This window comes from Chionomys nivalis, chromosome 13 (assembly GCF_950005125.1).
Source record: "Chionomys nivalis chromosome 13, mChiNiv1.1, whole genome shotgun sequence".
In the NCBI taxonomy this organism is placed as follows: domain Eukaryota; kingdom Metazoa; phylum Chordata; class Mammalia; order Rodentia; family Cricetidae; genus Chionomys; species Chionomys nivalis.
Window position 1 is genome coordinate 16,413,484 of NC_080098.1, and position 21,929 is coordinate 16,435,412.

The 21,929-nt window shown below is 42.9% G+C and overlaps 1 protein-coding gene across 7 annotated transcripts in view; it reads right to left on the bottom strand.

Annotated features, from left to right (window-relative positions):
* The window catches only part of Cacnb2 (calcium voltage-gated channel auxiliary subunit beta 2), a 353,794-nt gene that overhangs the window by 232,232 nt on the left and 99,633 nt on the right, over positions 1-21,929 (bottom strand). The gene's annotated exons all lie outside the window — the stretch shown is intronic.

Below are 21,929 nucleotides of genomic sequence, written 5' to 3' on the forward strand. Positions count from 1 at the left end.
CTGGGTAACAATCCTATATTGTTGTTCATTCATCTCCGAGACAACTGAGAATAGGAAGGCATTTCTGGTTTAATTCAGACCTCTTACATGATTGACAGAGGGACAGAGGCCCCAAATGGTTAGTGTTTGGTAACATAGAAGTAGTATAATTAATAGCTTGGACTTAACACAGTCTTCCAAATTCTATGGCCTTTACATATTAATTGTCCATGTTTTTGAAGGATCTAAGGGGAAAATATGACTATACAGAGCAGGGATTCTCAACCTCCAAATGATGTGACCCTTTAATACAGTTCGTCATGCCATGGCAACCCGCAACCATAAAGTTATTTTTGTTGTTACTTCCTTTGCTGTAATTTTGCTACTACTGTCAATGATAATGTAAAACATCTGACATGCAGGATGTCTGATATACAGTCCCTATGAAAGAGTCGTTCCACTCCCAAAGGAGTTGCAACCCACACGTTGAGAAAACTGATCTAGAGCAACTAGGATTTGATTAAGTCAGAGTTTTTTTTTTTAAATTAATTTGGAAATTGATTTTCGAATTAAGTGTTATAAAGAAGATAGACATTTTCTGAACTATGCAAGATTTGCACCTAGTCCACAGGATTTCAGTTTTGTTTTTTTTTTTTTTAAGAAACTCTAGCAAGAAGTATAGCAATATAATAAAACATAAAAGTCAAGGTTTTCAGGGGGCTGGAGAGATGGCTCAGTGGTTAAGAGCACTAACTGCTCTTCCAGAGGTCCTGAGTTCAATTCCCAGAAACCACATGGTGGCTCACAGTCACCTATAATGAGACCTGGCGCCCCTTCTGGCTTGCAGGCACACATGGAAGGAATGCTGTACACATAATAAATAAATATTTTTTAAAAAAGTCAAGGTTTTCATTAAGATATTTTGATCATTTTCTTTTTATTTTCTCAATTCCTTCCAAATATAGAGGAGAGAGAGAAGAGAGAAGAGAGAAGAGAGAGAGAGAGAGAGAGAGAGAGAGAGAGAGAGAGAGAACATAAAGTTGGATTGGTAGGAACATGGGGAGGATCAAGGTTTTTAAAAAGCTTCTTTATCACACATTTCATAAAAACAAAGAATAAAAATGAAGCCAAAGATAGACTAAGATGAAAATACTGGAGGAAAGAGTGATCTTTTGGTGGATTCTGAATTTGATTCAGAATTCACTTAACTTTTTATTAAGTATGATATTTTTAAACACAGTATGTAAGAGATTCCCCAGTTCATTAGAGATTCCACCCACATTGCCATTCAAGAACCCAGGGAAGAATGCTGAGCCCTCTAAGTGGGCTCTGCAGACATTTGCTGGGGACCTTCTAGCCTATTGCCACTGGGCTAACATGCTAGGGACAGGAAATAATAAAGTACCTTTCCTTTGTGATACTTTCTTTAACAGGGAGTCCATGCCACCATCTTCCTTTAAGTGTTGACATAAGGCAAGTGCCCCCGTGCCTAAACCAGACTCCAGGACCTTACAACACAGTGATGAGGGGAAACGGGAACACCAGGCAAACCCTCTTGTAACTATCCCTCAAAGGAACAGTCACCGCTCTGTAAAGTCAGGGATATGTGGGCTCCTTTGACAAGGCGGGCACTCAATGGACAATAAGCAGAGAAAGAATGCCAGGTGACTAGATGGTATATGCAGCACGGAAATTTACATGCAGACTACATACATGCATGATACATCTGCTTATATAGAATATACAAGCAAAGATGTGGGTAGATTACGTGTTCACAATATATTAAGGAAATAAGAACTTACCCAAAGTGTGTGTAAGGATTTGTGTTTTTATTTATTGGTGTGTGTGTGTGTGTGTGTGTACGTGTGTGTGTGCATATGTGTTTGTGCGCATGCACCACATATGTGTGAGTACCTGGAGAGGCCAGAAGCTGGTGTCAGGACCTTGAATTGGAAGTCTAGGCAACTGTGAGGCACATGACATGGGTTCTAGGAACCCAACTACCATGCTCTGGAGGAGCAGCAAGTGCTCTTAACTACTGAGTCACCTCTCCAGCCTCGGCTTTTTGAAGCAGGGTCTCACATCACCCAGCATGTCCTCAGATTTATTATGTGCTATGTAGACAAGGACAACCATGAATTCCTAATCCTCCTGCCTCCACCTTCCAAGTACTGGGGTTACAGGTGTGTGCCATCACACTGCTCCAAAGTCTTCCAACTAAGCTGAGTGCTCCCACTAATTCCGTCCTTATTTGTGTGTACATTGCTAGCATTGAGCACAGTAAAGGGCAGGTAGAAAAGGAGACACAAATCCACACTCGTACGTCCATTATTCCTTTACCATTTCAGTTACAGTACCCAGAACAGACGCAGAGATCTTATACTGAGACAAACACTCCAGCTTCCCTAGCAACTAGCGGGACCATGTGACTAGCTTCTGGCCAATGAAAAAAATGGCATGTACCAACCCCCTAGATGTCTTTAGAGGGACTGGACCTTGCCTTCCTCCTCCCCTTTCCACTTTCCTGCTGGCCTAAGATAGATGTATTGCTGAAGGGACATAGAAAAGTCCGCTGTACATCCAGGAAACACAGCAGCTAGTTTCCAGTCTCTCACTGGGAGTGACCCTGTGTGTTGGAAGTGGTTTGTCATGGCACGGCAATATCAAGAGAAACATATCCTCCCCGACCCATACTATTTACTGTTACTTTGACTTCAGTTAAAGAAATGAAACTAGTATTTTAAAAATACCTCTGGGTATTATTACTTTTGGAGTCAATAATTAATTCATAGCATCCAAGGAAGCATGTGGGGAGGAGGGAATGGAGGGGACATAAAAGTGAAGGGAAGAGAAAGCTCAGGTTGGGAGAGCAGTCTCCTCTGGAACAGACCAGAGCATCCCAAAATCCACAGCAGAGTTCAGCTTTATCCAGCAGGACAGGAGAACTGCCGAAGCCTTTAAATAAAAAATAACTGCTTAGTTTTATTAACAAGTAGGGAAAACAAACCTCTCTGGATAATTTGGTTTAAAAATGCCAGGTTATTATCCAAAACCAGCAAGGAATCTGAAGCTCTTGTGTTTATGTACTGGCAATTACTGTCCAGCTACTAAGTAATCGAATCAAATGAAGTTAACCAAATAGCTGGTGGTTTATGGAGTTCACTGTAAACCTAATGAGTGGTACAATGAGGAATTTTTAAAATAATCTAGGGTATGTTTAAATTAAAATTTCGTAAAGTGATAACAGAGAAAGGATGGTAGAAATAATTCCAAATAACCACAGATCCATATATATGAAGTCAATGACAGGCATCTTAAAATCATACGCCCAGGGTTGTGTGATTTATGATATGTGGGGATTATTTTACTATTCATGTTGTCTGTGACTCCTGTCGAGGAGAGAGAAAACACACAGTGACTGAGACAGTGTTTCTTCTTAAAAGAAACAGAGCCAACCACGAAAAGATGATCTCACCGCAGCTGAGGATGACAGGAGAGGCAGCAGAGGGGAGAGCACGGTGCCGTTAGTTACCCAGAGAAGCAGAAGTCCTGGCACAGAGGAGTAGGAAGATGGCACGAACACCTGAGCTTGGATCTTAGCCCTCACATCATATTTTGCCACGGCGATGTCCACTCAAACCACAGTAACATGAGCAGAAGCAGAGAGAGGGGGACCCTAGGGGCCTTTTATCTAGCCAGTCTAGCCTTACTCAGGTTCAGTGAGAAACCCTCTTTCAAAAAATACCATAGGAAAGATAGAGACACCCAATGTTGCCCTCTGGTCTCCATATGTGCATGCACAGGTAAGCACATACGTTCATACATGGGTGAGCACATATATACAACTATGCAGGCATGCATATACCACACATACACACAGAGAGAAATTCTAATGTGCTATTGCACATCAGGGTGATTACAGTACCAAAACAAACGAGAAATGCTCAAGGAGGTACGTTTGACCTAATTCAAACATTTTACAAGGTACCTTGACCTGCCGAGCTATCTTTCCAAGACCAGTTTTATTATTTTATACATCAGTTAAAAACAAGTTTAATTTTGAAATGTCCAAAGTCTCCACAATCTTGAGATACTTTCTAGAGCAGAACAGGTTTCTCCTCAGGAGTGACTCTGCTTGGTTGTTACAGCTCTTTAAGTGACTACGGTTTCATAAAGGCGGTCTCCATGCTCAACGCCATGATAGCCCTCTGCTCATCTCATCGTAGCACATTGTTACAGTTATAGACACGCAGGGTCTAGAGTTATTAAGGCCACCGAAAATCACTGCCCTACTCTCCATAAATGCAAAATCAATAACAACCCTGAAACAGAACCACCACCACCACCGAAACTGCAACTATCCATCTCTGTCTATTGAGTCTTACTTGAGTGTTGTTGAGTATATGCCTGAGTCTTTCAGACACTGGTCACAAAATAGGAAGTAAATATAATAACTGAGATCCTTAAATATAGGGAGTTCAAAGTGCAGGGTGACCATTTGAATCTATTAATCATAAAACATAATTCTACAAACTAGTAAGTTAGTTGGAGTAAAGCAAGAGTGTTATGAAAAGAGAGAGCAGGGAAACATTTGAAATAACTGAAGGCAGAGAAGGCATTCTGGGGGAAGAGCTCTTTGAGCTGAGGCTGCTGGGTGGGAAGGAGCTGAGATGAAAATGCAGGGGAGATGAGGCAAGGAGAGAGAGACCAGAGCTGAGAAAGAAGCATATACACACATCTCTGTTGAGGAAGGGAAGGGATGATACTGTTTGAGAAGCTGGAGGGCCAAGGAAGAGGGGGAGAGGGCAAGAGAAGGTTTGGAAGGCAGGTGACAAGCATATCATGACCTCTGAGCTAGATTTTCATCTTTGTGTTGAGAGTAGTTCAGGCAGCCACAGACATGGTCGGAGAGATAACATTTAACATACTCTTTGGAGGTAAGTGTGCAGCTTGGTTGGAAGATGGCTAAAGAGAAAGAGAGAACAGCTAGAAAACTCCCTTGAGACTGGTTAACTCAAAGATGATGATGTTACCTACTGATTACACGGGGCACAGGGGTGAGAGAAGAGGGTGAACCTGGGGATTAGAACAGAAACGCATGCTCAGAGAAGACAGAAAGAGGTCTCAAAGTAAAAGATGTTTATTTCCACATTTCTCCACTTTTGCCCAATTCCACCCACCATTGTGCCTCAGTCTGATGGGCAGTCTGCTGTGCCTTCATGGGCATGTTGGTTCCGGCTCTAGTTTGTTCCTAGTATTGTTCTGACAAGCATTTCTTACTGTAAGATTCTAAGCAGAATCCGTGTCAAGCCCCTTATATCTTGGCTAACTATCATCCCTACCTCCTCTGCTTCTTCTTTCTTCCTCCTCCTCATCTTCTTTTTCCTCCTGCCCCATATGTGTGAGCGTGTATGTACAGGAGTACATGGAGGACAGAGGTCAATATTGGGTATCTTCTGTGATTTTCTTCCGTCTTGTTTTTTGAGATAGGATCTGCCATTAAACGTATAGGTCACCAATTTGCCTAAATTGGATGGCCAGAAAGCCCCAGGGATCCCTCTGTCTTGGCCTCCCAAGCACTAGGCTTATAGGTGTGTTCCAACACACTGGCTTTTCCCACTGGTATTAGAGATCTGAATTTAGGACTTCGTGCTAGCATAGCAAGCACTTTACCAACTAAGTCATCTCTCTAGCCTTAAGGTCTATTTTTTAGCCACCAAAAAGAAGAGTTCCATTTTACTTAGCACATATGGAAATAAACAGCATTTTTAACCATGGTTTCTGTATTCTTCTTTGCTCAAATATGATGTTTATTTTTTTCAGACCAATCCCTATCTTTCTCAGTAATAAGACTACATTCAGATAACAGCAGAAGTTAGCAAAATAAAGAGTATCGGGGGAGAATCATACTGCCCAGTTTTGTTTTTCTTTTTTGGGGTTGCTCTTGTTTTTGTTGTTGTTTTGTATTATTTTCAGTTTCCGAGACTACACAGAGACCTCATACGGACCTCTGTCTTCCATGTGCTCTGTACACACAAGCTCACACATACATGAACACACAGGAGGAGGAGGAAGAGGAGGAGGATGAAAAAAGAAGGAAGAGGTTTATTTGTTGTTGTTATAATTTCTCTTTGTAGCCCTGGCTATCCTAGGCCTTGCTCTGTAGACCAGGTTGGCCTCATACTCACAGAGATTCTCCTGCCTCTGTCTCTGTCTCCTGAGTGCTGGGATTATAGGCGTGCACGACAACGACCGGCAGTTCCAATAGTTTTAGGCATGTCCAACCTTTTAAAATTGACTCAATCTTATAATTTACAAAACTCGTGCTTGAGAACTAAGTAACTGAACCCTAAGCCCCGAAAAGAAAACAGAACTTCAATGTTTTGAGTAAGATTATGATTTTGTATTCACACTGATAACTATCAGTGAATGCCTACATGCAGAATTTGGCCACAGGTTGTCTATCCAGAAGACAAATTTTGTGCTGTAGCTTATATAATACATACCTCACTTAGAGTGTGGTAAAACTTGGTAATCCTAGTAACCCCCTGTTATCTTGTAATGTAGTCACATCTAAAAGAGAGAAATCCTGCAATGAAAGGCATTTAAAACCCAATGCCCTCCTTCTGCATAGCTCAGGGAAACTTTCAAAGAATGTCATAATCCACGTCTATCTTTTCTCCTTTGATTCTCTCAAAAATGACTCAAGAACATGTCCTTATTTTGTAACACAAGATAATAAAACATTTAAGCATTCAAATTCATCCAGGTTCCAGACTGCCTCCGTCTGTTTTGTATTGGGTAGACTTGGATTGGTAGCTTACTCTATTTCCTTTTAATTTCCCCATATCACAATTTACTCGGAAAATAAGCAAGCAAAACCTCCAATCACCTCCTTCTCATACTCTGGCTGAATCCTTCTCTACCCGGACTTCTGGTTTTCCCCAACACAGTTCAGGGCACAGAGGGGATGTTGCTACTTTCCAGCTGAAGGAGAAACATTGTGCAAAAGGCAGAAGCCATTATGCTAATCAGAAGGGAATGAGGGAAACCAAGTCCAAACCATTGCTTAAAATTCACCACAGCACATCCTTCCTTCCGAAAATAAGTTTGGCCCGTTCTTTCTATTCATTATCGATGGAAAGAAATACAACCTGCATATAGGAAAGTAAATATTGGTCTTTGGATGGAAAAAGGCATGTTATTCAGATTATAATATCTCATGAGCAAATCCATGATGATCACAGCATAAAATACTTCCAGTACTTCCAAGTGGTTATTTTAATTTCCTCTTTGATTGGAATGACAAGAAAGAGAAATACACATTGCCTCTAAAATTGCCACAAAACTTGACAGTCCCTAAAATTCTCTCTCTCTCCCTCTCTCCCTCTCTCTCTTTCTCTCTCTCTCTGTCTGTCTCTCTCTCTCACACACATATAAGACTATATATATATATATATATATTCACATATATATATATTAGAATACTTCCCATAAAGATTCTTGTCTATAGTTGTCCTGCCACTAACTCCACCATCTCCACCATGACAATCATTTACAAAATTAACTATTTGCCACTTGATTTTACCCATTTAATTTTTTGAGATTATAGTATAATCACACTATTTCCCCTTTTATTTTCCTCCAATCAAATAACCTCTTTTTCATTAATTGTTGGTACATGTATATATGCATATATATATATATATATATATATATATATATATTCCTAAATACATGAATACAACCTACTCCGTCTGTATAATGTTACTTTATGTATGTTTTCAAGGATGGCAGTTAGGCTAACGTCCCAGTTAGGCTTACTATTGCTGAGATAAAACGCCACAACAGGAAAGGCTTGATTTGGCTTGTGCTTTCACATCACTGTACATCACCGAAAGAGTCAGGAAGGAACCCATACAGGGCAGGAACCTGTAGGCAGGAGCTGACACAGAAGCCACATAGGGGTGCTGCTCACTGGCTTGCCCCCTATGGCTTTCTCAATTTGCTTTCTCATAGAACCCAGAACCACTTATGGGGTGGCCCCACCCACAATAGGCTGTGCCCTCCAACATCACTAATTAAGAACATACCCCATGGAGGGATTTCTCAACTGAGGCTCTTTTCTCTCCAATAACTCTAACTTGTGTCAAGTTGACATAAAACTAGCCAGCACAGTTTGCTCTTCCCTAGATAAGACTATATCTCCTGCTTTCAAAATTCCTTAATTGTTTCTAGCTTTTTGTGGACTTTCCTCACAACTCTTTATGTGCCTATTGTTGACCTTATTCACTTCATGTTTGGGCAGTCATGTTGGTGTGACTTTTATGGGTGTAACTTCTGACATTACTACTCACTCTCAGGGGCTATTATCATTCACTCTCTAAACTTCTCCTTCCCTTTCTTGCAAAGTCTAAAATTTTAGCCATTTGAAAATTCATTCTATCTCACTAGTACGTTTCCCCCTCTCCCTTGAGATAGGGTCTCACTGTTTAATCATGGCTGGCCTGGAACTTACTATGTAGACCCAACTAGTACCTTTTTAAAAAAATTATGACATTTCTTAACTGTAGGAATTATAGCAAGTGAAAGTGATACAATTCATAACCTCTCTCTCCCTCACCAACTTCCTTCCTTCCTCTCAACAAACTTGAGAAATAATTTAAGGAAATTGGAAAAAAATAATAATTTGTTTTTGGTAGTACTAAGGGTTGGGTTTGGGGCCTCAAACATGGTAGCTAACTCCCCAACAGTGAACTAAGCTCTCACAAATACATTTTAAAATAATGTTCAAATTATATATAAAAAGAGTTACAATAAGAGATCAACAAAGATGGGGGGTGGTTGGAGGCAAAAAATAAAAGCTGAAACACACCCTGCGATGACCAATATGCTTCCTCCAGAGGAGTGATGAATCTGGCTGTAAGCTTTCTAACAGGCAACTCAAAAAAGGGAAACTCGGTCAGTTACATAATTTACTGGCCATAAGCTTAAAATAAACCCAATGCTCAGAAGTGCCACTCTGCTTGGCACTCAGAGCAGACACCAAATTCTCCTGAAGTCCCATAAAAAGGAACATCCTGTAAAGGCACAAGCGGCTTTCCTGAAGGTCCTGACGGGAAATGCCACAGCAGGCGTTAAAGGGCTGCTTCTCAGACTGACCTTCAGAGGACACTAAATGTCTCTCACCCAGGTGACATTTAGGAAGATACTCAGGACAGTGAGGCAGAAGGAGCTGCACACCACACTCACAGGCAGAAGGAGCTGCACACCACGCTCACAGGGAATATAAGGACAAGAAGAGGGATCATGGTGGTGCAGACACTGAGGGATCGTGGGCTGGGGCAGACTCTGAGGATGATTCCTTTAGTAGCGAGACTTCCCTGGACAGCAAATGAGAAGGCAGCTCTGAGCTGAGTGATTTGGCTAAGGCTGCATAGCTCCCCAGCAGGATTTAAACCTGGTTTGATGGACCTCACACTAAGTGCTCCTTCTCTACAACTCCAGGGTGTAAGGGAGTCTCTGTTCTGGAAATAATTCCACTGCCAGTTTTAGGAAGGAAAGATATCATTGCCTGAGCCATGTTCCCATCAACGGCCCCACCAGGTTCTAGGGGATACTTCCAACCCAATGGCTACATAGATGGCCCTGGTTAAATTAAATGGGTTATATGACAAAACCAAAAGTCATGGAAAGGGACTGGTGTGTGTGTGTGTGTGTGTGTGTGTGTGTGTGTGCGCGCGCGCGCACGCACATGCATACTTGTTAGTGATGGAAAAAAGATAGGAAGAAGTGGGATTGAGAATAATTAGAATTCATTACATATATGTATGAAATTGTCACGTCCCCCCAAAAAATTCATCAATGAAAAAGAAAAAAAATAGTGGAGGAATAAAAAACAAAAACAACCAGTTCTAATAAATACTCTTGCTTGTCATGAGCTCCCAATACACACGAGATGGCAATGGCCTGAAGACCACTCAACACAGATCCATATGACTGGGCAGGGATGAAGTCAGAGCAGAGAACATGTAAGGGTGGCCAGATCATCTCAATCACTGCAGCGGTTGAAGCAAATGGACCCTCCCTGTCCCCTCTGCCCTCCCTCTCCACTCTTCCCTGTCCCCTCTGCCCTCCCTTCCTACTCCTCCCTGTCCCCTCTGCCCTCCCTCTCCACTCCTCCCTGTTCCCTCTGCCCTCCCTCCCCACACCCACTGACCTTAAGAGTTCCAGAGAATGGGAAGAGCAGGGCTGGGGGGGAGGTATATGAATGCTTTTGGAGTAAGACATGCTTAGGGAACACATAGGGCTAATGGCAACGGCACTACACCCTTAGATGAGGGCTGGAGACTGAGCAACAGGGCAAATGTTTACAGAAAAAGTCCAACATAAACTCTGTCTGGTAAAATACTCCATCTTGGTCTTGGTCCCACACACAGTTCCTATGGTGGCTCCAAGTAGCTTGTTATCCTAAATATTCAATATTTCCCTCTCTGTCTCTTTGTCTCTCTGTCTGTCCTTCTCTCTCCCTCCTTTCCTCCCTCCCCCTCTCTCTCTCTCTTGAGACGGGGGTTTCTCTGTTTAACAGTTCTGGATGTCCTGGATCTTGCTTTGTAGACCAGTCTGGCCTTGAACTCACCGAGATCCACTTGCCTGTTTTCCGAGTGCTAGGAACAAAGGCATTCACCACCATCATCCAGTTAAATCTTTTATCTGAATTTTGGCTAAAGGTAAAAGATTTTTTTCCTTTGTTCCTGCTGCTCACAGAAATGTTCTGCAAATCTAGAAGAATCATTTCAAAAGAGAAGGGACAAAAGGGAGAGGAAGTTTATCGCCCAAGGGCTTGAAGAAGAGCGTGAAGACAGTCTAACACTAGCCTGTTCTGTGGTGCACCGCTCAGGATGCCTTTCCAGAGGATCACACGCAAACAGGAGCTGAAATGGAACATGAAAACACATGTATGCATGCCTTCAGTTTACAGTGCAGTGAGGTTAGAGCATGCTAAACTTCTGCGTTAATACAGATGGCCTGGTTTTCTTAGCAAGGTCTCTAAAGAAAAGGAAAACACATCCTCATGCTCACTTTACTTTACAATCCTCTCTTTAAGTCCATCTTCCTCTAATAGAAAAGTTTATAATGTCTCTTCTAATAAAAAACCACTATCCTTAGGGTAATTTAAACACTTAGAAGATTGAAGCCTAGCGTTGCTGGATTACAGTGAATTCTGGCTTCCTATAGAACTCTTATGCATGGGATACAGTGGACGTTATCACACACACAAATGGCAAACAGTTGAGGGACAGCCTGTGTCAAGCCATTCATATGAGTAAGAGCCCAGGTAGTTTGGCACAATCTAGACTTTTTCATTTAGGAAACAGTCTCAGAATGCAGCTCAGGATAGCCTTGAACTCACCATCTTCCTGTCTCTGCCTCCCTGGTACTAGTATTACAGATATGGGCCACCACACCTGGCCCAGAAAATATCCATGACAGCTCTTTTTTGTTTTTGTTTATACATTGTTCAGATTCTCATGACACTCTCATGGAAATAGCTCCCATACTAACTAACACACTTCATATTGGGTTTCTTTCTTTTTTTCTTTTTCTTTTTTTCAAGACAGGGTTTCTCTGTAGCTTTGGAGTCTATCTTGGAACTAGCTCTTGTAGACCAGGCTGGTCTAGAACTCACAGAGATCCGCCTGCCTCAGCCTCCTGAGTTCTGGGATTAAAGGAGTGCACCACCACTGCCTGGCTGGGTTTCTCTTTTTAATAGTCCTACGTCTGAAGTAGTCCTTTTAAAAAAAACATTGAGTTTTTTTTCCTTCAAAATACCTTGTTAATAATGAGGTTTCAATAACTGTTGTTTTGTATAAACGAATGAATAAATTCAAAATTCCTTGACTTTGAAAAGATATAGCGCGAAGTCAAGAAAGAACTGAAATAAAAACCACAGAGGGACATGGTTCATGTTAAACTAGTGATCTTATGCAGCCCAGCTCCACGTGGTAGGAACATAAAGGAAACTATTTTGTGTAATTTAAAAGTCATTCTGTGTGTTTGGGATAAGGTGATGCCTGTAAAATCAGAACTTGCTACCAGGCAGTTCTGACAAGAATTAGGCCTCAAAAGCCAGCCCAAGGCAAGCCTTGATATGCTAAGGAACTCACCCCGATGTGGTACTGAACTAGCCCCAAGCTGTGGGCCCTGACAGCACAAAGAGACCACCCCACGAAAATTATACAAACATTGGAACTCTGGGAAAAGTCTCTAGGATCGGATCACACTGCCACACTACAGAAATACAGCTTCTCTGGCCTCAGGAGACACCCATCAGCGTGAGAGAGGGCTCGGGACCGAGACCGTGCGGGATCCGGGCGTCAGTGATTATTGAACTTTCAACACTGTCTCTCTGCTTCCAGATGCCGGCTTGTCAGGCTAGCAGTTCTCCAAAGCTCTTAAGGACACTCTGCCCCTCCATTAGGGACACCCTCCGAGCCTGCTACAGCTGAAGGGCTTTACAGGGGATGCAGTTGAGCCTCAGGGGATGCAGTCTAGCCTTACGCTTCGGAAGGGACCTCACTGGAAAGGATCTCCAAGTGGTACCAAGCAGCATCTCTTGTCCAACTTCCCTACTTGGTGAGATGTCTGCCTGATTTTTATATTAGCATGGTATTTATTATAAGGAATGTCTGTGTAAACAAACTGAGCATATTCCAAAGCCGTATCTTGTAGCCATCGTTAACTGCTGAGCAGCTCACAGCCCATAGGCCTTGAGTGATCTCGGCAGCACATGCCTGGGGCCCTCCTACATCAATCACCAATCAAGACAAGCGCTCACAGATTAGCCAATCTGATCGAGGCAATTTTTCAGTTGCGGTTTCCTCCTCTCTGGTGACAAAAGGTTGTGCCTATTCGACAATAAAAACAAACTAGGGTCCAGATGCTGGAGATGCACACGTGAACAATGAAAAAAAAATCTCTCTTCCCGTGGTGCTCTGTAGGGAAAGTATTTTTAAATGTCAGCTTGCAATTCCTCTGCACTTTGGGAAGAGGGGCTGGAATGAGAGACAGGAAGAGTAAGTTTCTGTCTCATATAAGGCATCTTTGGAAGGTAAGTGTGGAATATGATAAATGAATAAGACATGCGACCAGGGGGGCGGGAATACTAGACAAATGCCAGAGGCAGAGCACACAGGTCTCACGGGAAACGATCAGTAGGTGCTTGTGATTTCATCTCTTCCAATGGCCAGGCTTAGGATCAGTTAGGTTCATTCTATCGCTATAGCAACGGGACTTTGTCTGTGAGTGTAAGCCATGGGAGATTTTTGTGGAGAGCAAATAACATGACTGATGTCTCCATGGTGGCATCACACATGCTGTGTGGCCACTGCAAGGAGTTAAGATGGACCAAGAGATGGTGTTTAACTCTTTCACAATAGCTCAGTCGGGAGACAAGAGCTTCATCTAGAGCATTTGCTGGAGAAACTCTTGAAGGATGGTTTGCTTCTGGATATATTTGAACGCAGAGGTGATAGAACCTGTAGACTGATATTGCATGAGACAAGAATGTACCACGCTGTGGGCTGAACATGACGTGTGAGATGCACAACCCTGGGAATGCCAGCTCTCTTTCCTAAAAGGAATACCTAGAGAGAAGCAGGCTTAAAAAAGGAAACAAAAAAAATATTTTGTAAGTCTTAATTTTGAGAAAAAAAAACAAAAAAAACAAAACAAAACATCTGTAGGACTATTGGCCAGATGTGGTGGCACATGCCTTTAATTCCAGGACAGAGACGAGCAGATTTTTGTGAACTGGAGGCTAGTCTGGTCTATGTACTGAGTTTAAGCTGATGAAATCCTATCTCAAAAAAAAAAAAAATTAAAGTAAATTAAAAGTCTGTGGGATATCAATGTAATGAGACCAGGTGGACAATTCATTGCATGAATTCAGGGTTCCAATGAGAACTGTGGTCACAGGCAGGAATTTGGAAGGTAGCACATAGATAGTCTTTAAAACCATGACCCTTAGTGAAACTCTTAACGAAGGTGTCCCAACACTGACTATAGTAGACAAGGAGTTTGGTAAAATATAGAAAATAATTTTTTTGATTCAAAACCAAAGTGAATTCAAATATGATATAGACTACAGATTTAATATCCAACCCCAATATATGGAGATCAATGATTTAGATGAGAGGAATGCATTGAGGGTTTGGGTCAAATGTGTGTTGAGGACCAGCAAAGATAGCTCAGCAGCTTAGGGTGTGTGCTACCAAGCTGATACAGAAGTTTGATCCCCAAAACCCACATGGTAAGAGGAGAGAACCAGCTCCTGAGATTGTCCTCTGACCTTTATATGCAAGCCATGCATATTCTCCCCAACCAAAAAAGCTATATTAACATTAAACATTTTTTAAGTCTGTTGAAATAGAGTCAGGTAACAAACAATTCGATATTGTAGACACAATTTTCCAAGAAGATTTTATTTAGTACAGGGTACACACATGAAACCATGGTCATGGAACAAAGTGGGCTCAGCGGTATTTTCTATCAAGTAGAAGGGTTGCAGGCTAGAGCAACAAAGATGCTTCAAGAGAGAACACAGAAAATCATAGAAGAAAGTCCTTGGGTGATCCAGAGGCGCTAGGGTACCATGCACCCTGCCTGCAAGAGGAGACTGACTTGATTCACCCACGGTAATGGGAAGGAATCACGAAGAATTGAGCACCTGCTTTCCTTGCAGCAGCTGTGAGAAGGTCTTTTCAGAGAGGTGCCTCTTTCAGATGAAGTTAGGAGAAAGGTCATTAAATGAGAACGGGAAGAGGAAAGTGTTGGACGTTGGAGGTCAAAGAAGGTGTGAAAAGGGAATCGTTCTGTAGACTGGCCAGATAAACTGAAGAAAACGGACAGTATCAAATACATGTCACTATCTGTGCAAAACTGTCCTCATGATGGTGTTTCCAACACAACCCACTGCACTCATCTGCTGGAGTTCAAGGGTCAAGTCTCTGAGAATCAGCTTCAACCTGGCTTGGTGTTTCTCAGGAATTCCAGACAGAGGGAGAACGCCTAGTGGTGTCCAAGGAAGCAGGAAACCGTTGATCTGGGGGTGAGGGGTGAGAAATAAAACAAAAACCATGCAAAATCACAGAGCAGGAGGAGTTCTGAGAGCAATGGCAGACAAGTCAGATTCCATCAGCCTTTCCAGAGAAAGCCAACTTCTGCTGCTGCTGTTCCAGTGGCTCAGTCATGGAGACACAACACCCAGGAGAACCGAGCAGAGGAGAAAGGATTACTTCAGTGTAGTTGTCGGGCGTTTCAGCCCATATGTGGTTGATCTGGCTGTGCTTGAGGCCCGTGTTGAGGCAGAAATATCACAGGAGGAGGGTGTGGTGGGGAAAAGATATTTGCTTTATAGTGGACAGGGAGGAAAGCCAGAGTGAGAACAACACAGAGATACAGAGACAGACAGAGAGATAAAGAGACAGAAAAAGAGAGAGACCCACTGCCTCCAACTAAACCCAAATTCCTGCAATTCTACCATTTCCCTCTTCCCATTCAGTGGTGAGTTTATCAGAGGTTAATCTAAAGTCCTAGCCTTGTGACCCCATACCCTCTGCGTTTTGCTGCACATAGGACCAAGCTGTCAATACATCCGTCTCTGGGGACACTTCACCTCCAAACCACATTAATTAGCAGCAGAACAACACTGTGATGAGACAGCAAGCAGGCAAACCTCATTTTCCTTGTCTAATATAGTTACGTGAACACGCAGCTAGGAAAATAGATGGAATAGGAAAACACTCCTCCAGTATAAGGGCAGAAAAGATAGAATCCAGGGGGAGTCATATGATTAGGTATAAAGAACTTCAAAAATAGTACACTTGCCCAATTATTTTATACTCAGACCACAGAAGCCTTTTATTATTCACATTTATGAAGCAGAAGTCACCAAGGCAAAATAATTAAACTATGAATCCTCATGTTTTTGAAAGATCCTACTCATTGTGCTGGATAAAAAATACCTTCGCCCCTTCATAAATAGCATTTCATGTGGGTTTTAACGTCAGCTTGGCTGATTTTGGAACAGCAGAACTTTTCTACTGAATTTCAAAGCTGATGCTGGTAAGTCCTCACACTGAGCCTGAAAGTCGAAACATAGTTTATGCCCCTTCTCTGATTTGATAGATACAGTGGCCTCAGTGTTTATGCCGACTTCACATGACCAGCACATTATTACAAGGTAAGACCCATGTGCTGCTGAGAGCATCAGGGTGGGCTCCTCAAGAGCTGAATCACTTACTGCCTTTAAATAAGAGCCCCCAGAGAGTCCTCCATATCCCGTGTGTGTTATGAGGGCACAGCAATATGGCATCTATGAATTCGGGAACAGGTCCTAACAAGATGTCAGATTGGCTATGAGCTTACATTTCTTTCCCAGACTTCGGGTCTATTAAAAACACCAGCTGTTTCTAAACCCCATTATTAACGACATTTCAAATATAAGCAGCCTGGATGACCTATGAAAATAGCTTCATTTTGTCATCATCAACAGACAGACCTAAAATCCCAGTATGGCTTTCTTAAAAGGTCCCGTGGAAAAATTCATGATTTGTGGCACTTTACAGTCTACATCCAAGCATCCACGCCCAAGTGGAGCATCCCATGGGAAACCGAAGCATGCAGTTCAAGTCTGACGACATTTACTGCTTCATCCCTTGGTTGTATTTAGCTTTATACGCATGCCTTCGCAGGCAGAGGTCCTTGGGATGTTCCTTTTCTGGGAGCTAGTGTTGGAAAGAGCATGGGGACTCAGAGGGAATTGGAGGCAGAGTCAGGAAAAAGATACAACCACCAGATGGCAGTAGCATACAGCTCTGGTGACAGAAAGGGCTTAGGCCCTCAGGGCAGGATTCTGTCCACAGGTTCCTCACAAGGTGAGGGGAGATAGGTGAGAGAACTTTTGGGGGCGGGGTGGGGGGGGGGAAGGAAATGGAATGGATTCTAAGTGTGTGACTCAGTTATCGTGTGGGGATTTTCTGGGCCTGGCCAGCACAGGTCTGCATCTCACCCCTGAGTAAGTCACTGGGCTGGGGGAACCCTCTAGGTCAAGCAGGCTACTTGTGTGGACTGTGTTTGATGGTCTCAGATGTATCCGGGGAGGTGCATGCCATGGTACACTCAGGAAGCAGAGGCAGGTGGATCAGAATTCCAGTTCATCTGTGACTTCACATTTGAAGTCAGCCTGGACTAAAGAGACCCTGTCTAACTTTTGCAGTCATGTATCAAGTTCTCTAGAGATAAAGGCAGGCAGACAAACAGACAGATACATGGATAGATGAATAGACGGAAGGAAGGAAGGAAGGAAGGAAGGAAGGAAGGAAGGAAGGAAGGAAGGAAGGAAGACAAAATAAAAATGGAGTCTGATTTCACAATGATTTTGAGCCAAAAAGATTTCAGAAAACAATAAAAAGTAAAAGAGCGTCTAGATGAATACAGAATCCATCTTTTTATCATTTAAATAATGAAATAAATAGAAAACGCTATTTGTAAGCACAGTTCTTATATTTTATTTTAAAAAAAGAAACAGAAAAGGCTTTTCGCTACGCCACTATGGCCCTAGCCCTCTGGAGGCAAGGGGATCGTGAACTCTAGGACACTCTGGGCTATGTAACAGTATCTTGTCTCAACATAAGAAAATACAAGAGAAAGAAATCCCCCCTTTCAATATTGTGAGGGTCTTCACGATTTCTAACGATATGGTATTTTCTCACTGGTAAGCCTCTTTTACTTTTCCCAGAAGTTCTTGAAGTTAGTGCTTCTGTGCCCATTTAGTAGGGGGAGAATACATCAAGTATCACTAAGATGCTAAGCTCATGCGGCCAAAGGAGCAGAGCCTTTGAACAGAGCTGGAGTGTGAAATCCTGCTCCAGATTAGGTCTCAAACACCCAGAAAGGCCCCAGTGCTAAAGGCTTCGACTCCATTACCGTGCTATTTGGAAGTGGCAGGATCTTTAGAGACGGGACCTAATAAGAAATATTTAGGCCTCTGGGAGTGCACTTTAAAGGGTTCACGGGGTCTAATCCCTTTCCTGTAACCTCTTCTGCTGCCTGGCAAAGGAGCAAGTTTTGCTCTTCTGACCCTACCACGATAAGTGGCCTGATCACAGTCCCCAAAGAAAGCATGGTCAGCAACTGATCATGAACCAGAACTTGGTTGTATAGTGTGTGTGTGTGTGTGTGTGTGTGCGCGGGCGCGCGTTCATGAGTGTATATTTTCATGTGTGCTCATGCAGAGGTCAGAAGTCTACATTGGGTGTCTTCCTCTACCACGCTCCACCGTAGTTTTTGAGACAGGGTGTCTCCCTGTACCTGGAACTTGCCACTTGGTTTGATTTGCTGATCATGGATCCCCATGGCCACATGCATCTGTTTCTTGCCCCAGTATCAGAACTGCAGGCACATCCCACCTTCCTGGATTACATACAAGCTGGGGATACAAGTGCAGCTGCTCGTCTTTTGCAGCAGCACTTTATCCGCTGAGCCTCATCCCTAGCCTTTATTTACAAACGAGAAGGTTTGTAAGTTAACATCTCAGGTACTTGTTATAGTAGCAGAAAACCATGACATGAACAGGTAGGCTGTGCAGATTTCATCTAATTAAGGCTTACCACACCTTGGAGTTACTAGGGGATTTTCACCAGAGGATTGTTTCCTTCTTTGAATTAGAGAATGGAAAAGCCCACAGGGGATTCTTTATTTTCTCTGCCCTTTTAAAATTTCTTTTTGAGAAAAATGGTATTTTTTTGGTTGTTCTAATCTTCATTGAATGTTTTAATAATCCAACACTTTGCTGTTCAGACTTCATGTTTTTACGACCCCATTCTGGCGGAGGGGGTGTCTGTAAAACAGTTTTCATGATAGCGTGTCTATGCATATGTGTCATTGTATTTTGTGCTCGTTTATGTCCATCCCTCAATGCCCTTCCCCAGGCTCCCATTACCCTAACATAGCACTCACGTCGCCACAGGGATGCCGGTACCAACAGGGTCCTTTCTGAGGATTTGTTCCCAGCACCACAGTGCAGGCCCTCTTCACCCCTCCCAGCCCCTACCCTGTGTCTACTGACGTCCTTCTAACTTCTGGTTTCGGGGGGCTCTAAAAATGAGTTCAGAATAAAAGATAAGGGGGTCTTACCATACAAAGGAATCCAGAAGCACTTTTCCTCCCCTCATCTCATCTCCCCAGGCACCTAGATCTGAACCCCTGTTTTAGACGCTGCTATCTGCCCTGGGCATGATCTTGATAGAGAACAGAAGGACTAGGTACAGAGGCCCCGTCTCCCTTGTACGTGAAGCACAACCCAGAGGCTCATTTTGTATTGTTTGGCTGAAGTTATAAACTAAGGATAGTGCTGCGGGATTCTTTACAGTGTTTCCCCTCTCAAATCTCACACACTATAGACCCAGGTGACACTCCTACACACTGCCTATAGGCATCTCCTCTACACTGTAGACACAGGTGACATCTCTACACACTGCCTGCAGGCATCTCCTCTACTCTGTAGACACAGGTGACATCTCTACACACTGCCTGCAGGCATCTCCTCTATACTGTAGACACGGGTGACATCTCTACACACTGCCTGCAGGCATCTCCTCTACACTGTAGACACAGGTGACATCTCTACACACTGCCTGCAGGCACTTCCCACACACTGCAGACCCAGGTGACATCTCTACACACTGCCTGTAGGCATCTACAGGGTACTGCACCCCATTAACATCAGATTAGGGACTGAAAACAAGACAGATGAACATCTCACAACCTGGAACCCAGAGTCCAAAGTGAATCTTGTCAAGGAAAAGGTCAAGGCGTCCCTAGGGAAGGCTCTCGGCAAGAACCAAGTTCCTGGCTTCTCCATGTTTTAGCAACTGCTTTAAACCTTTGCTTTAAGACCTTTTAACCTTCAAAGACAGCAGGCATCTTCTCTTCATGTCTGCTGCTGCTGGCATTTCCTGTTACTCCGACTCAGCCTCATTCTTTGACACAGGAGAACTCTAGTGTCATTGTCTTATTGTACAAAATATAACATTGTTTTTCAGCTTAAGACTCTTAATCATGTCCGCAAATTCCTGTTTGCTATCAAGGTAACATGTAACCTTCCCAGGGTCCAGGAATTAAGACGGAGACATCCTTAGAGCTCAGCACATTGCCCCACACCTTCTCTTAGACTGTGTGCTCTCCAACCCCTCATAAGTCCCCAGTCCTTTTATTTAGGACTGAAGTGCAGAACTGTTGGGACATTTGAAGCACACTGAAATCAAAACTAAAGGGGAAAACTGCTGGCATTGCAGAGCTGGTATAGTTTCTACCTGAACGTATACAGTGACTTTCATGTTGAGTATTAGAAATCATGTCGTTCAGGACACCTAGAGTCACTGGCACATGGGCACTGGGAAACAAGGGGTGATCAAATGACCCTCATTCTGCTTTTGAAATGATTTATGTTCAAATGTAAAATCTTGATGTCTAAAAGTTATTGTCAAATTCAACCCTGATATTCTCTATGAATCTCAGCAAAGAAACCACACATTAGTGATGCGAGAATGTGGTAGTTTGAATAGGAATTGCCCACACAGACTCATATATTTGATTGTTTGGCTAATAGGGAGTGGGGATATGAAGTAGGGATTAGTAGATGTGGCCTATGACCTTGTTGGTGGAAATGTGTTACTGGAGTGGCCTTTGAGGTTTCAAATGCTCAAGTCAGGCCCAGTCTCTCTCTCTCTCTCTCTCTCTCTCTCTCTCTCTCTCTCTCTCTCCTGATTCAGGTGAAGAACTCTCTGTCAGATAGATCTTCAGCATCATGCCTTCCTGCTTACAGGAAGATAATGGATTAAACCTCTGAACTGTAAACCAGCCCCAATTAAATCTTTTCTTTGTAAGAGTTACGATGGTCACTGTGTCTCTTCACATCAATAGAAACCCTAACTAAAACAAAAATGAACCTCCCCCACGAGATCTTTTAAAGTCCTGAAATGTCTTTTGAGGATGGAGCAGAACCACCTTGCAGGTCACTGCAGCAAGTATTTCAAGGATGTCCCATGCAGAAACAAGTCCGACTCCTCTTGGTTGAGAGCTTTAAACAGGCAGCAGCGTCTACCCAGCACCACTGAATTATTGAATTCTCCCCAGCGTTCCATCACGGTGGTTGGTGAACTCAGCTTCCCAAGTGGGGAAACAGAGTCTCAGAGCGAAGTGACCTGTGGAGGACACACTGTGCACAGTGCTAAGTTAGGGCTCAGCTCAAAGCCCAGGACATCAAAGGCACACCCTCTCCTGGTTGTCTCAGACATCCTCTCTCTAAGCAATCCCCTGGAAGGGGCAGGGCTCCTCCTCACCAAGATGACTCACAGTACTTGAACCAAGTCACAAAGAACCTTATGAGCCATGTGTTTTGTTTCCCAACTTGATGAAACATCCTACCAGGAACTTCAAGTGTCTACATTGCTGTTGGCACGCAGAGGTTTTGCGCATTCGGTTTGGCGTGTTCCAAAAATAGTCACTAAAGACAAAAATAGTTGCTTTTAAGATCTATTGGAATGCTTGATGTTTAATTTCACTGAAAACAGAATAATACAATAGTGACAAGTTTGAAAGTGTCAAAAAATTAGTCTTTATCTTCATATACAACCTCAAAGTTTTTTTTTACATACTTTCTTTATAATTTTTATTGCCTTTACTTAGCTGTACTGACACATACTAAGAAGCCCAGCTACCTTATTTCAATAGCCTCATGGTTCATTGAAACTGTTTATATGACATTCTGATTCTTTATACTTCTGCATCAAGTTTTTCATGACAGTTGTTTCCGTTTGACTTGTTATGTTGTTATAAAGTTTAACATTTCAAAAAACCTACCACCTTTTCACCGCCAATGTTTTTCT